This window comes from Cuculus canorus, chromosome 10, assembly GCF_017976375.1.
Source record: "Cuculus canorus isolate bCucCan1 chromosome 10, bCucCan1.pri, whole genome shotgun sequence".
Taxonomy (NCBI): Eukaryota; Metazoa; Chordata; class Aves; order Cuculiformes; family Cuculidae; genus Cuculus; species Cuculus canorus.
Window position 1 is genome coordinate 22,025,486 of NC_071410.1, and position 13,894 is coordinate 22,039,379.

General features: G+C 52.2%; 1 long non-coding RNA gene across 2 annotated transcripts; it reads right to left on the minus strand.

The window, feature by feature from the left end:
* Positions 1-4,109: 4,109 nt before the first annotated feature.
* Positions 4,110-11,270, minus strand: LOC128853168 (uncharacterized). 2 transcript variants are annotated; one of them, XR_008451492.1, is made up of 4 exons: positions 10,967-11,270; positions 9,550-9,635; positions 7,552-8,179; positions 4,110-5,474 (listed from the first exon to the last, which is right to left on the minus strand). It is a non-coding gene; the product is annotated as an uncharacterized LOC128853168 (long non-coding RNA). The 2 variants fall into 2 exon arrangements; XR_008451491.1 differs by lacking the exon at positions 4,110-5,474 and having other exon boundaries at positions 6,209-8,179.
* Positions 11,271-13,894: the final 2,624 nt, after the last annotated feature.

Consider the following 13,894-nt stretch of genomic DNA (forward strand, 5'->3'; position numbering starts at 1 on the left):
GAAACTGAGGCACGGGAGCTTGGTGTCGAGGCTCTGTGGGTGCAGCACACCGGGGCACCTCCAGCCCCTTTGGCCAAGGACCAAGGGGGCCGTGTGGGTCAGCACCCCAGCTTTGCCAGTGCTGGTGGCTAAAGGACGCTGTGGCTCAGGCACAAGTCAGACCCCAAACACCAGGTTCCATCACAGCCTCTCCACCGTGATAAAATCATAGAAGTATTGAAGTTGGCAATGAACTCTCAGCTTGTCTAGTCCAACCACCAGCCCACCCCAGCGCACCTGCTAACCCCTGCCCCAAGCGCCACGGCCACACGGTTTTTGAGACCCTTCAGGGACAGAGATTCCCCCACTCCCTGGGCAGCCTCTGCCAGGGCTCCGCCAGTAGAGAAATGCTTCCTAATACCCAGTCTAAACCTTCCCTGGTGCAACTGGAAGCCATTTCCCCTCATCCTGTCCAGTTATCAAACAGCTTGTATAGTGAGATGCAAATCGCCTCAATTTTATCCAGCTCCTTATTCCTGGATGGGGTTGCCATCACTGGGTGAGGCTCACTGATAACTTTCTTCCCGTTTCTTTTGTCTCCTTCTCTGGAAGGAAAGTCGCTTCTTTCTCCACCTCCTTCATCCTCCTATGCAAAAATGAGAATTTTTTTTCACTGCCACAAGCCCACCTGGGCAAAATCAAATCATTTGGGTTTCCTGGAACGGTTTAGGTTGGATGGACCTCAAAGCCCATCCTGTTCCACCCCCTGCCACGGGCAGGGACACCTTCCACTGGACCAGGTTGCTCCAAGCCCCATCCAACCTGGCCTGGAACCCCTCCAGGGATGGGGCAGCCACCACTGCTCTGGGCAACCTGGGCCAGGGCCTCCCCACCCTCAAAGTGAGGAATTTCTTATCAATGTCTAATCTAAAACTTTCCCCTCATCCTATCACTGCAGGCCCTTGTAAAAAGTCCCTCCCCAGCTCTCTTGTAGGCTCCCTTCAGGTCCTGGAAGGCCACCTTGGCCAGGTGCTTCAAACTATTTGCTTGATGACCCACCAACACCTGGTGAAACACCATCAAGCTTTACCAGCCCCAACCCCGAACAAGCAGAAGTTCGGCTTCTTATTTCCACTACAGAAGAAAATGAACTTCCAAGCAGTGCTGCCTGAAAGCTTCTAAGGAGGAGTCAGGGCTCTCCCACCCCAGCACCGTGTCCCGCCTGCTGTCCCACCCTGCAAATCCCACAGTGCCCTCCAGCAGCGCCCAGTCTAGAGGTGTTCCCACGCGGGTAAATCGGAGGTCACACCAACAGAAGAATTGCTTTTGTTTTAAGAAACAGCCTTTATAACACTAAAAAATATCGGAGGGAAATGAAATCATTATTTAGGCAAGGCTTAGTGGATTTAATTGCTGCTTTTCCTTTGCTTGTAATTGGTGTTTTAAGTTCTATTAGTAGTGTTTCCCATGGAGAGGCAGGTGTTTGCTACAGAAAGAGATTGTTATTAATAGGGTAACCACAATTAAATGTAATTGGAATCATCATATCAATCATTCCAGGGAGCAGCACAAGCTCAGCTCAAGCTTCCAACTGGTTTTCTGATTGTTTCAGCGACACATCAAATTGCAAACAGTTTCTCTGCATATGGGCACAGGCAGCAGAAAGCCCCTTTTGCACCATTGACCATTCATGGAGAGCCAATGTGAGGGCCAACAAATAACCTCAGTTGCTCCATGCTCCTCCAAGCTTTAGTATCCATCCCTGCCTGGCATGGGGTAGAGCTGAGATGCCCATGTGCACAAGATCTGTGCCAATCACCAAATCACACCAAATTGGGCAGGAACGAGGATCTGATTGGGAGCAGGAAGGCTCTGCAGAGGGATCTGGAGAGGCTGGATCCATGGTCTAGGCTTTACAGGAGGATCTGGACAGGCTGGATCCATGGCCCAGGCTCTGCAGAGGGATCTGGACAGGCTGGACCCATGGCCCAGGTTGCCCAGAACAGTGGTGGCTGCCCCATCCCTGAAGGTGTTCAAGGCCAGGTTGGAGGGGGCGTGGAGCCCTTGATCCAGTAGGAGGTGGGTGGAACTGGCAGGGGGTGGAACTGGGTGGGTTTTGAGGTCTCTTCCAATGCAAACTGTTGCATGATTCTATGGATATCCCAAATCAGGCACTGGAGCAGCCCAGCAGCAACCACTTCCAGCTCAGGTGCAGGAAGAGGCCATCAGCGCCCCTGTTAACTGCAGGAAGGGCACCCATTGCACACCTGAGCCAGGTTTAGAGGATCAGAGCTTTCCAGCTCAAACTCCCTCGAGGAGCACCTTCTACACTGCCATAATGCTGCTACGTCTTCTTCTCACGTGACTGCAGTCGCTGAGCTCTGGGCAGCCCTTGGCCATGCTCTCAGATGGCTCCTGCTCCTGGGCTTTGCTCAGAGGCAGAAGCAGAAGAACCATAACTGGGTTGGAGTAGAAACCTTAAACCCACGGAAAGTACTGAGGGCACTAAAATAGCAAAAAGACTTTAAATCCTGCTCACACTGCAGGCATTCCAAGGTGCTTCCTTCCAGTGCTCTGCAGAGAACTAAATGATTGAAACTGCAGGCAGGGTGTTTGTGAAGGTGGCCAATTCTTGTCTCAAACAGGAGATGATGGAGCCCAGGTGAGAAATGACTGGCAGGAGCAAACGGCCTTTCCTTTGAGTGTTACTTTAGGCCCATCAACAGATTAACAAACTGCAGGGACCACAGGCGAGGCGAACTCAGAAAACGCTGAGCCAACTTATTGATTCCTTTTTACAGAATTAGCAAAAATTGGCAGCTTAAGATGTGGCCACAGGAGATGTGGCAACCTCCTCAGCTGCTGTCCCTTCCTCCCTCTTCACCTGTCCTCCAGCAGATCATAGAATCATAGAATAGTTTGGGTTGGAAGGGACCTTACAGCCCATCCAGTTCCAACCCCTGCCATGGGCAGGGACACCTCCCGCTGGCTCAGGCTGCCCAAGGCCCATCCAACCTGGCCTTGAACACCTCCAGGGATGGAGCAGACACATCTTCCCTGGGCAACCTGGGCCAGGGCCTCCCCACCCTCATAGTGAAGAAATTCTTCCTCATGTCCAGTCTAAATCTGACCCTCTCCAGTTTATACCTGTTCCCCCTGGTCCTATCCCCACAAGCCTTTATAAACAGCCACTTCTCCGCTTTCCTGTAGCCCCTTCAGGTACTGGAAGGTCACTATAAGGTCTCCTCAGAACCTTCTCTTCTCCAGGCTGAACAACCCCAACTCTCTCAGCCTGTCCTTGTAGGGAAGGTGCTTCAGCCCTCAGATCACCCTTGTAGCCTCCTCTGGACCTGTTCCAACAGCTCCATCTCCTTCTTACGTTGAGGATTCCAGAACTGGACACAGGGCTCCAGATGAGGTCTCCCAAGAGAGGGATAGAGGGACAGAATCACTTCCCTCGACCTGCTGGCCTTACTTCAAATTCTATCAAGGACATAACTGCCCTGGGGGTGCCTAACCGGGACTCCTTGGATATGCCTGAAGTGAGACAAAACAAAACCAGAAGTGATAAGGGATGAACAGCTTCTTGGAAACCCAAACAAAGTTTCTGCAGGGATGCAGGCATCACAAATTGCTCTGCTGTGATTAAGACAGTCCAACTGCTTCCTGCTGGGGTGCCTGCAGGGAGCTCGGCCCTACAGCAATGCAAAAGCAGCTTAGGAATAGCTCCAGCTGCTTGTGAAGGAGACCTCAAGCATGTCTTCTTCCAGGCATCCAGACCTGGAGAAGAGAAGGCTCCAGGGAGACCTTAGGGCAGCTTCCAGCACGAAAAAGGGCTCCAGGAAAGCTGGAGAGGGACTGTTTACAAGGGCACGTAGTGATAGGACAAGGGGGAATGGCTTTAAATTGGAATGGGGAAGAACAGATATTAGGAAGAAATTCTTCACTTTGAGGGTGGGGAGGCCCTGGCCCAGGTTGCCCAGAGCAGTGGTGGCTGCCCCATCCCTGGAGGTGTCCAAGGCCAGGTGTCCAGCCAGGGGCTGGAGCCCCTGATCCAGTGGGAGGTGTCCCTGCCCATGGAGGGGTGGAACTGGGTGGGCTTTAAAGTCCCTTCCAAACCAAACCATTCTTTGATTCTCTGGTTTTATGATCTGCGAGGGTTCAGATTTCAGCTGGGTCTTACAGACTGGGTTGGGTGGGCAGCGGTTTTGCAGAAGCCTCTGTTTGAAAAGAAATGGGTCATATCAGCAGCCTCTTCTCATCGATACTCAGTGAAGGGAGGGTTGCCAGTCACCACGGTGTTACCTAAAGTCCTTTTTGCTCTCTGTAGCCGACCTGCTGTCAGACTCATATCTCTTCATACATGATGTGTGTGCTGAAATCAATGAAAACATGAGATTATAGAATCATAGATCCTCATTTTTTGATTCAGACTCCTTGACCAGATGTTACAGGCTCCTTCCCCATCCCCAACCCTTCCAACCCAAAGCATTCTATGATTCTATGAATTAATTCCCTTAAGTGACCCATGGGCCAGGCCAGATGGCCCTGATGAGCTCGGGGTCATGGATGGGGATGGCTTCCACCAGCAGCAAGATGCTGAGTTAAGGACAGTGGGCTGAAAGAAACAAACTGGTGCCCATCAGCAGCACTTCTTCTACCTTTTAAATGAAGCACACCCCCTCTGCCCCCAGGGAAAGGAACATCCTCACCCTGGAGTTCACACCTCATCACCGGAGGGTTTGGTTTGCTTTCAGGTTCCAGCTGCACATCCAAGATAAGTGAGGCCATGGAGAGCAGGAGATCTGGGACTTGAGGTTTTCCCCATTTAAAGTTTTAATGGCTGGAGGATGGGGCAGAGAATTGTTCTGCTCTTGAGCACCTCACCAAACCACACTCATTAACTCCTGATTCCAGCTATAATGAGGGTTCATTTGTGCTCCTCATCCCCTTTCACCAACCCAGGCAACCGAGTGACTTCTAGTCTTGCCCTGGGTCTTGTCTATTCCTCATCTGCAAGTAGAATGTTTTAGGGAGGGAAGGAGCCTAAGGGTATGTCCTGGACCAAAACGGGAGCCCTCGCAGCATCCTGGCACCCTGGAGCCCGGGGCTGGCAAACCACAGCAGGAAAAAAGTAAAGGATGGGAAATCTGGAGGAAAGGATGGAATCCCCAAGGCAAGAGCCCAGGACACATCACTGGAGTGGCTTCACTTCTGCACGAGCTCTGATGTTTTTTGTAGGCTCTTCCCTGCTCCAATCCCCGGCTGGTTCTCCGTAACCCAGCAGAAATTTTGCAAGGTGTATTTCTTGCCACCTCCACTCCGCTGGCCCGTGCTTCGTGGGGAAGGGCTTGCTGGCTTGCAGCACCACTCGATTTGTAGAGGTTGGTGGCCACCCTATGGGTCTCCTTGCACCCCATTTCTGCCCCTCCAGAGCTTGGCGCAGACTTTTGTCTCTGTACCTTGTCTCCACCTTGCAGCAGGCTCTGCTCCACCTAGGAACATATGAAGGAGGATCTTGTCTTAACAAGAAACCAACCAGCAAAGGAGCAAACAACAAACAACAAGAGTTAACAGGTATGCCAGCCACCGCTGCTTGATGCCCCAAAGCTGCCCCATCTCTCGCCCTTTCCCAAGGCAGGCGAGCACTTTTGACAATGGCCCATGATGTGGGTTTGGGATTTGCAGGCAAAGTAGCTCCTTCCTGAGCTCAAGTCTTGCGTTTGGGGTCCAAACCAAGGCTTCTGCCCTGAGCCTGAGGGAAAGCATCCCCACCAGCAGCCTCCCTGGCTAGCAGTGGCCATGGGGACATCTGGAGAAAGACAGGGTTGCTCAGCAAACGAGGTGGGAAAGGAAGGCTGGGGGGTTTGCGGTTGCACCCGAGACCTCCCCGTTGCATGGCAGGCAGAGCCCATGCTGCCTGCCCTCAGCAGCTGCAGGAAGGGACTTGCCAGCATGGGAAGTGTGGCTGGGCTGGGTCATATTGTGTTGGCCGGGCCCCACAGAGCCCATCCTCTGCTTTTCCAGTGTCCAGCTACCCCAGAGCTCTCACATGGGATGAGCAAAGAGCAACGCTGCCTCAGAATCCATAAGTCAAGGTGCCCTTTCTCTCCTTCTCCCTCTTTCAGAGCAGCTCAGACATGCCTTAACAGTCCTTTGCTCTTTGCCATCCTCAGAATCCCTATTCTTCAACATCTTTCCCCAAACTGGGCTCTCCCTGAGCTACCGTCCAGCCCTGGAGAATTGCCACAGCCTGAGCTGGGTGAGAGGGGCAGGGAGCAACAGGCAGGGCCCTGAGCACCAAGTAGGAAAACAAGGAAACATTTCCACCTATTAACTTCATTTCCTTCATTTCCTCCAGCCCAGCAGCCTCGGTGATGGGTTATTAATAGCACAGTGCTGGCCCAGGCTCTGGCACCCACCCTGACGGCCACTGCTCCCAGCACCCCTCCATGCCTAGGACGATGCTGGTGGAATCTGATCCCTAAACATGCGGAGAAACCTTCTTCCTCGCAGCTGCCCTGCAAATACCTGGCAGAAAAACAGCACTGAGAAAACATCTGGGCAACATCCAACTTTTTGTTGCTTCCCTGACTTGGGATGCTGGAAACCACATTTTTAAGATCAAACCTCTTGCAGTCGCATTGTTTCCTATTTGTGGAGGAGGAAACTATGGTCTCCTGCCTTCACAAAGCAAATGCTGGTGGGATCCAGTGCAGCAGGAGCAGGGGGAGGCGGCCAAAGGCAAGGCTGCTGCCCAAGCCGGGATTGTGCCTCGACATCACCCACAAAGCCCCCATCACTCAAAGCACAGACAGGAGTATTTGCCGGCACCTTAAAACATATTACTTTCCTTTAACTCGAGAGGTGACCTTTTGAGTAAGGGGTAGACAAGATAGAACAAAGCTGGATGCTTGCAAGGCAGGCAGGGACGTTTTGGGTCCCATCTGATGGGTGCTTCATCTTGGCATCACCTTTGGGATTGAAAGGCTTTGATGTTCTTCTGCCCAGAATGTGCTAGTGAAGGGAGAGGGCACCCTCAGGGACCCCTTGGTGACCAAAAGCCATGTTTCCCCATCAGCTCCTGTCTGAACGACCTTGTTGCCCATCCTTTGCTGTTTCCATGTGATAGCCTGCGAGGAGACATTTCTTCAGCATCATCTTCCTCCCATTCCTAACCCTCAGCCCACAGCCACACACTTCTAGATATGTGGAAGATGTTTGTGAGACCACCACCCTCAAACCTGCTGGAGATAAGAGCTGAAAGCAGGAGAGAGAGCCTGAGCAGGCAGGAGGAAGGTGGGCAGGAGCCTCCAGGTCTCTCCAGCCCACCCATCATGGAGCGCCAACCCGTTAACCCAGTTAAGCAGCTCTGCTCAAACCAGTCTGAACACGCGTACTGGAGATGGGCACGATCTCCAAATGAAGGAGCCAAGAGCCACCCTGGGGAGATTTCTGCAACGTGACTCACGCTTGCTTGGACCTAGAGCAGCTCAGGGACCCGGGAAAAGCCACCTGCAGCCCAGCAGAACTGCTCACTGCTGGATGGCTCCTGCTCGGCACCAGTCATACCAGAGGGGTTGAGGTAAGGGCACAGCCAAACTTCAGTGAAGCTGCAGAAGAGGTGGAAAACAAAGATGTGCTGGCAGACACCATTTTCATCTCCAGATCCTCCAGAAATCATCCCCGAGGACTCATCTTCTTGGTGGGCTCTGCAGTATTGCTGCTTCAGCAGATAAAATGCAATGAGCACAGGTAGAGCGGAATGGAGGCTCCCAGCACCCAGGCAAAATACTGCAGTGGATTTTAAGCCTGGAAGAAATAATTTTCTTTATCCAGCCTCCTCCGAGTCTCATGGGCCATGGAGTTTCACCTACTGACAGCTGCTGACCTGGAGATGCTGCTGGAGGGAAAAAACACATGGGAGAAAACACCTAGTTTGAAACAAAAGCCTTAAGAGCAATGGAGAGTTTGAGATCTGACTTTCAAAGTCAGATGCCACATACCTGCTCAAAATCCTGGATCATCTGTTTTGTTGGAGGTTACCAACCTCCAGCTTCCAGCCCTGGCTCTCCCTGGAGCATACTTTGAATGTTGGAGGGTCCTCAATCCAACTGTTCTGACCCTGGCACTGACTCCACCACCTTGTCTCTGTCGGATGTGGTGCTGGCCTCCTCCGACACTGCATCCCCACGCATTTCTACAAATGGGCATTTAATGGTTAGATACAACCACAGTGGCAGCGTGACCCCATGTAAATGGATCTCATAAAGGTTTTCTGGAGACCTGCCAGCTCCTCCTGGGATGTGAAGTCAGAGCTGGTATTCCCTAGGGAAGGTTTAAGGAAGCAAACTGCTGAGCTGCTGCCTGGGACCATCCAGGGAAGCTGGAGGAGATGGACAGGAGCCAGGAGCAAATTCACCCAGCATTTCCAGCAGAATTCTGATGCACCATCACAGCCAGGATGGTTTCTGCCACCCCATCCCTTCAGCTCTTCTCTCAAACCCCAGCCAGATGTGAAGTCCAGTACCTCCAGTGTGGAAGTTCAGTGACTAACGTGCTCCAGCCACTGCGGCACAAACACCACCCTCAGAAACGTCAGCTTCATGATTCAGTGTTCTGGTGTGAACTATTCCTTCCAGTACAGAAAGGGGCTTCAGGAAAGCCGGGGAGGGACTCTTGATCAGGGAGGGCAGGGATAGAACGAGGGGGAATGGTTTTGAACTGAAAGAGGGGAGATTGAGATGAGATCTTGGGAAGAAATGTTTTGCTGTGAGGGTGGGGAGGGGTGGAACTCGATGGGCTTTGATGTCCCTTCTGACCCAAACCATTCTGTGATTCTATGAATGTAATTTCTAACAGTAAAATAGAGGGGAGGAATGCACTGGACAGATCAATAGAAGATTAAAGTGACAGGCAGTGTAGAAGGATGGGGATCTGCTGCCAGCATAGCTCAGTGGGTAATATATATATATATATTAGTTTGGCTTATATTTTGTTATTTATCTGTATTTGTCCAGTACGCACTCCTGTAAATAACCCCCAGTGCTGTCCCCCACCTGCACACCCTGGGACATATTTTGAGCCAATGGCAACCCCTTGTTCCTGACTGTTCATAAAGGAGCTTTATCGAAGCTGATCAGTCTTCTCACATGCCTTGGTCCAGTGCTGGCCCAGCCATGCCCAATCTCAACAGCCTTTTCAAACCTGCTGCCGTCCCGTGCTGTTCAGAGTAACATTTGTTTTTTTCCCTTGGTTTCAGGGACTGGAGCGAAGCCACCACCACTAATGCAAAAACATAAGTGCCTGACTTATGAGGGCATTTTGTAGCAGCAAAAGGGAAATAACCTGCTTGTTGCGCCCTTGGCATGGGAGGTGCTGGCAGGGTCGACCCAGCAGCCTGGGAGGGACCAGCAGGGACATGACATTGCACATCAGCAGTGGCACCGTTGCCATGGGGAAAAGATTTCTGAAAAGGGGCTGGAGAAAGCCAAGGTATGGAGAGGCAGCCTTGCAGCAAGGGAAAGACATGCAGAGCTGGGCATGCGTTCCACAAAGGGTAAGACTTACCTTGGTTGCAGGCAAGTGCTTGTGGGGGATGATTTGCCAGCAAAGGATCCTGCAGGAAAAGTACTCCAGGGCTGTTGGTCCTTGTCCTGCAAAACCAGGATGTGAATTCATGGTTACAGGAAGGTGGGTAAAACAGCATTACAGCTCCGGGGTCTGGCTCAGAGTGAGAGTGGTGCCGGAGACCCTTGTAGCCCCAGACCTGAAAGGCTTTGATTCTGAAAAGCTGCCCATGTAAACAGGCAAGTCCTACACAACGATATCAGTCTCACTTCAAACGGGAATCAATTCTGGAGCCAAAAGCTGGCGATGTGTTTGTCAGGCTCTGTTCACTCACCTCGGGCAACTCGGTTTCCTACAGGGTCCTGCTCAGCTGTCTCTGATAAAATCACTAATATTTGCTTTTTTAAATATTTTAAACAACCCTTCCATACCTCTGACTACACCAGCAACCGGCCCGTGCTCCCTGCTGGGGAGACTGGGTGATGACTGGGGCGGCTGCCGTGGACCAGCATCTCCGTGCATCCATACGGCACTGGCACAGTTTAGCTCAGCCCTGGGTGAGAAACAGCTTTGCCAGCAGCTGCAGTAAAACCCAGAAGGATCTCCAGTGGGTTCAGCTGGAAAAAATTCCCTGCTCCATGGGGATAAACTTTGCACAAGTTGCTGTGGGGTCGGCTGCCAAGTGTGCAACTCTGTGGCCTTGGTTCAGATGCTGAGGTCACTTTATCGCAGGTTTAAAGATAATCCCCCAAATCACAGAAAGTTTAGGTTAGAAGGGACCTTCAAGCCCATCCAGTTCCAGCCCCTGCCATGGGTAGGGACACCTCCCACTGGAACAGGTTGCTCCAAGCCCCATCCAACCTGGCCCAGGGATGGGGCAGCCTCTGGGCAACCTGGGCCAGGGCCTCCCCACCCTCACAGCAAAATATTTCTTCCTAAGATCTCATCTAAATCTCCCCCCTTTCAGCTGAAAACCCTGTCCATGTCCAGTTTTGCCTTTGCTAATGGTACTTTGGTCACCGCAGCTCTCCCACTCCAAGGGGCTAAGAATCTCTCCTAGATTCTGGGAAGTTATAGGACTGGTTTTGTTCTGTTTAATGGGAAAACAGAGGTGAGTCTCCTCACTCAAGCCTGAATTGGCAATTCTACAAGCTCCTCTCATGCTGGACGTCTCATTGCATCCCCCCTTCTTCCTCGGCACAGCTCTCTCATTAGCTTAAACCCCCCAAACAAGGAGCTGAGGATGCTGTGCAGCAAGCAAATATATTCCCTGGCGGGGGGGAGGGTCAGTGATTTGCGGGGATTCAAGAGGAGGAACAAAAAGCCCTAAATAAGGGCTGACAGTTGACATGCTACAATAAAACACCAAGGGCACAGCGCCCAAACCTGCGGTGCTCACTAATGCTGTGTTACTCACCACTTGTCGCTAAAAGAAGATCATCTGTAGACCAGCAGCTTGCCCCAGCATCAAGAACCACCTGAGCTCATGCTGCTTTGGGTGAATAGTGGAGGATTTTCTAAAATGGAGCACAGCAAAAGGGAACAAACCTGTCCCCAGAGGGTCTCCAAGCTGCAGTGAGGGGGAGCCTGGAGAAGCTGTGCTGTGCCATCCCCCCTAATGTGCCCAAGCTAAACCACCGAGCAAAAATAACCTGCCTCAAGGCCAGAAGAGTCTTCTTGAACGTAGAACAGGAACAGAAAGACTCAGCTTTGCCCTGGGCCCTTAACCTTGATAGTTCCCTGCAGCTTGCAGTCATGCTAATGAACAATCTATAGGCACACGCCAGGGAGTTTTCTTTTCTAGACTGGTTCATGAGGTTTTTTTAAGAAACAATAGCAGGGAGAAGCACTCCTCCCTTCCCAGGTCTGGCACAGTTCCATATTTTGCTTTTTTTTCCTCCTAGTTTCCCACCAAGAGGCACTTTACTACTGCAAACAAATGATTTATCCAAGAAGGAACAGGAGCTTGTAGAAGATAAGAGTGCATCCTTGACACGACATTAATATGCATGTGGAATTTAACTTCCCCACATTGCAAAAAAAGCACAAGTGAAAATGAAACAGAGCACGGTGGCGAGGCAGATCAAACGGATCAGATCAAACAGAGCAAACCTCCCAATCAAAGCCAACACAACTTTGCGTGTCGCTGTTCAACGGCAACGACCCAGGGTGGAGGAGGAAGGTCTTCAGACAAGCTGGAAACGTGTGCGGGCACCAACATGTGAGTTCCTGCCCTCTCTCTCCGGGCCTTGTGGGAGAAAGCACTGTTTCTTCCCACCACTGAGCCCTCTGCACAGACATGCAGGCAGGATTCGCCCCAGGAGAGAGGCAGGGCGCAGCCCCTGGGGGGCTCAAAAGGTACCTACCAAGGCTGGCAGGAGGAGGTGTTGTAACAAAGCCCCATCATGCTGGGTGGGGTATTCCCAAGCTAAAAATTAGGGTGGAATTGAGCACATGAAAACTGAACATAGGAGAAGTCACCCAGGGAACAGAGGCGAGCAAAGGGAAACAGCAAATCCCAAGTCTTTGCATTACTGGAGAGGGAATAACCAAGGAGCAAGCAGAAGATAGAGAGCAAACTGGGATGCATCAAAAGAAGCATGAGCAGCAGAGCGAGAGAAGAGATCCTGCCCCTCTGCTCTGCTCTTGTGAGACCCCACCTGAAGCCCTGTGTCCAGTTCTGGGGTCCTCAGCACAGGAAGGACATGGAGCTGTTGGAGCGAGTCCAGAGGAGGCCATGGAGATGATGCAAGGGCTGGAGCACCTCCTGTAGGAGGACAGGCTGAGAGAGTTGGGGTTGTTCAGCCTGGAGAAGAGGAGGCTGTGGGGAGACCTCAGAACAGCTTCCAGTCCTGAAAGGGGCTCCAGGAAAGCTGGGGAGGGGGATCAGTGAGTGCGGGGAGAGGACGAGGGAGAACAGTTTTCAGCTGAAAGACGGGGCATTGAGATGAGATATTAGGTTTTCCTGTGAAGGTAGGGAGGCCCTGGCCCAGGTTGCCCAGAGCAGTGGTGGCTGCCCCATCCCTGGAGGTGTTCAAGGCCAGGCTGGATGGGTCTTGGAGCAACCTGATGCAGTGGGAGGTGTCCCTGCCCATGGCAGGGGGTGGAACTGGATGTCTCTTCTGATCCATACCATTCTGCAATTCTGTGATTCTGAACTGCAGCACTCTGCACTGAAGCTGCCCAGGCTGCCTCACAGGGAGCAGCACAAAGCCTGGATGGTCAAGGTGGAGCTGAGCCCCATCAACATGAGAAACCTCTGTAGGTCCAGTTGAAGCAACACAGTCTTGCCCCCCCCATCTGTGCCCACTTGTTGGAGATGCTAAGTAATGCCCTGGAAACCTTCCCATGCGCTTACGAATTGTAGGGAAGAGAAGCGAGTCTTCCTCAGCCAGCTCTCGGCACAGGAACAAACACAGCCAGCCTCATGTGGCTTTATAAAGGATTGGTTTATTTATATGTTGGCGGGTCTCTGGCATCCGGCCCTTTTGACAGCCCTTGTCCAAACACGGCAGCTCTTGTCTGGCCCCAGAGCACCCTTTAGGGATATCTGAGGTCAGCAATGATGACTCCAACCTCCCTGGCCAAGGGCCAGGAGCGTTAACCCAGCTGGAAGGGCAGGAGCCAGCCCTATGGTACCTGAACAAAGTAAGCAGGACAAGGCTGGTGGCCAAGGCCAACCAAGTCATGGTCATGAGGCAGCTTCATGGTCAGGCTGGGAAGTCAAGATGTGTCAGGATCTGGATCAATAGAGTTGATGGGATGGGATGAAACTGAGGTAGAGCCCTGCATCCCCACAACACAATCCACGAGAGCTGGGGACACAGGGCTGAGCTTAAATGGGCTCCTGGCCCCAAGGGTGGTGGGGGTCCCAGGAGAGGCTGCTCAGGGCTGTTAAGAGCTGTTAGCACCCTAAGCGCCCTGTTAGCCTGGCTCTGAAGTTGTCCTGTGGGAAAGCAGGAAGAGAGCGATGCCATAGCCAAAAAGGATGAGTTGATGCAACAGGAGTTGGGGCTCAGAGAATGCCTGGCCATTGTTGGGACCCTCATGGCTCTCAGCAGCCCCTATGGGGATGATGCACAGTGGAGCACAAGCCAACTCTGCTCTGCCCTGTTGGGCCGAGTCCGTGCACAGCACCTGTGGAGCAGCAAACAAAGCCCAGGCACAGTGAGAAACAAAAGATCTGACCTGAAAGGTTCAAATGTGTCCCATCTGACATAAGCACAAATCACAGAGAAGTTCTCCCCACCAGTCGCCTGGCTGGGAGAAATGGAGCTGCTGGGACCTGAATGTTTCAGTCCCCACTGACAGAGTTTTCAGCAGGCTCCATTCACTGCAACAAACA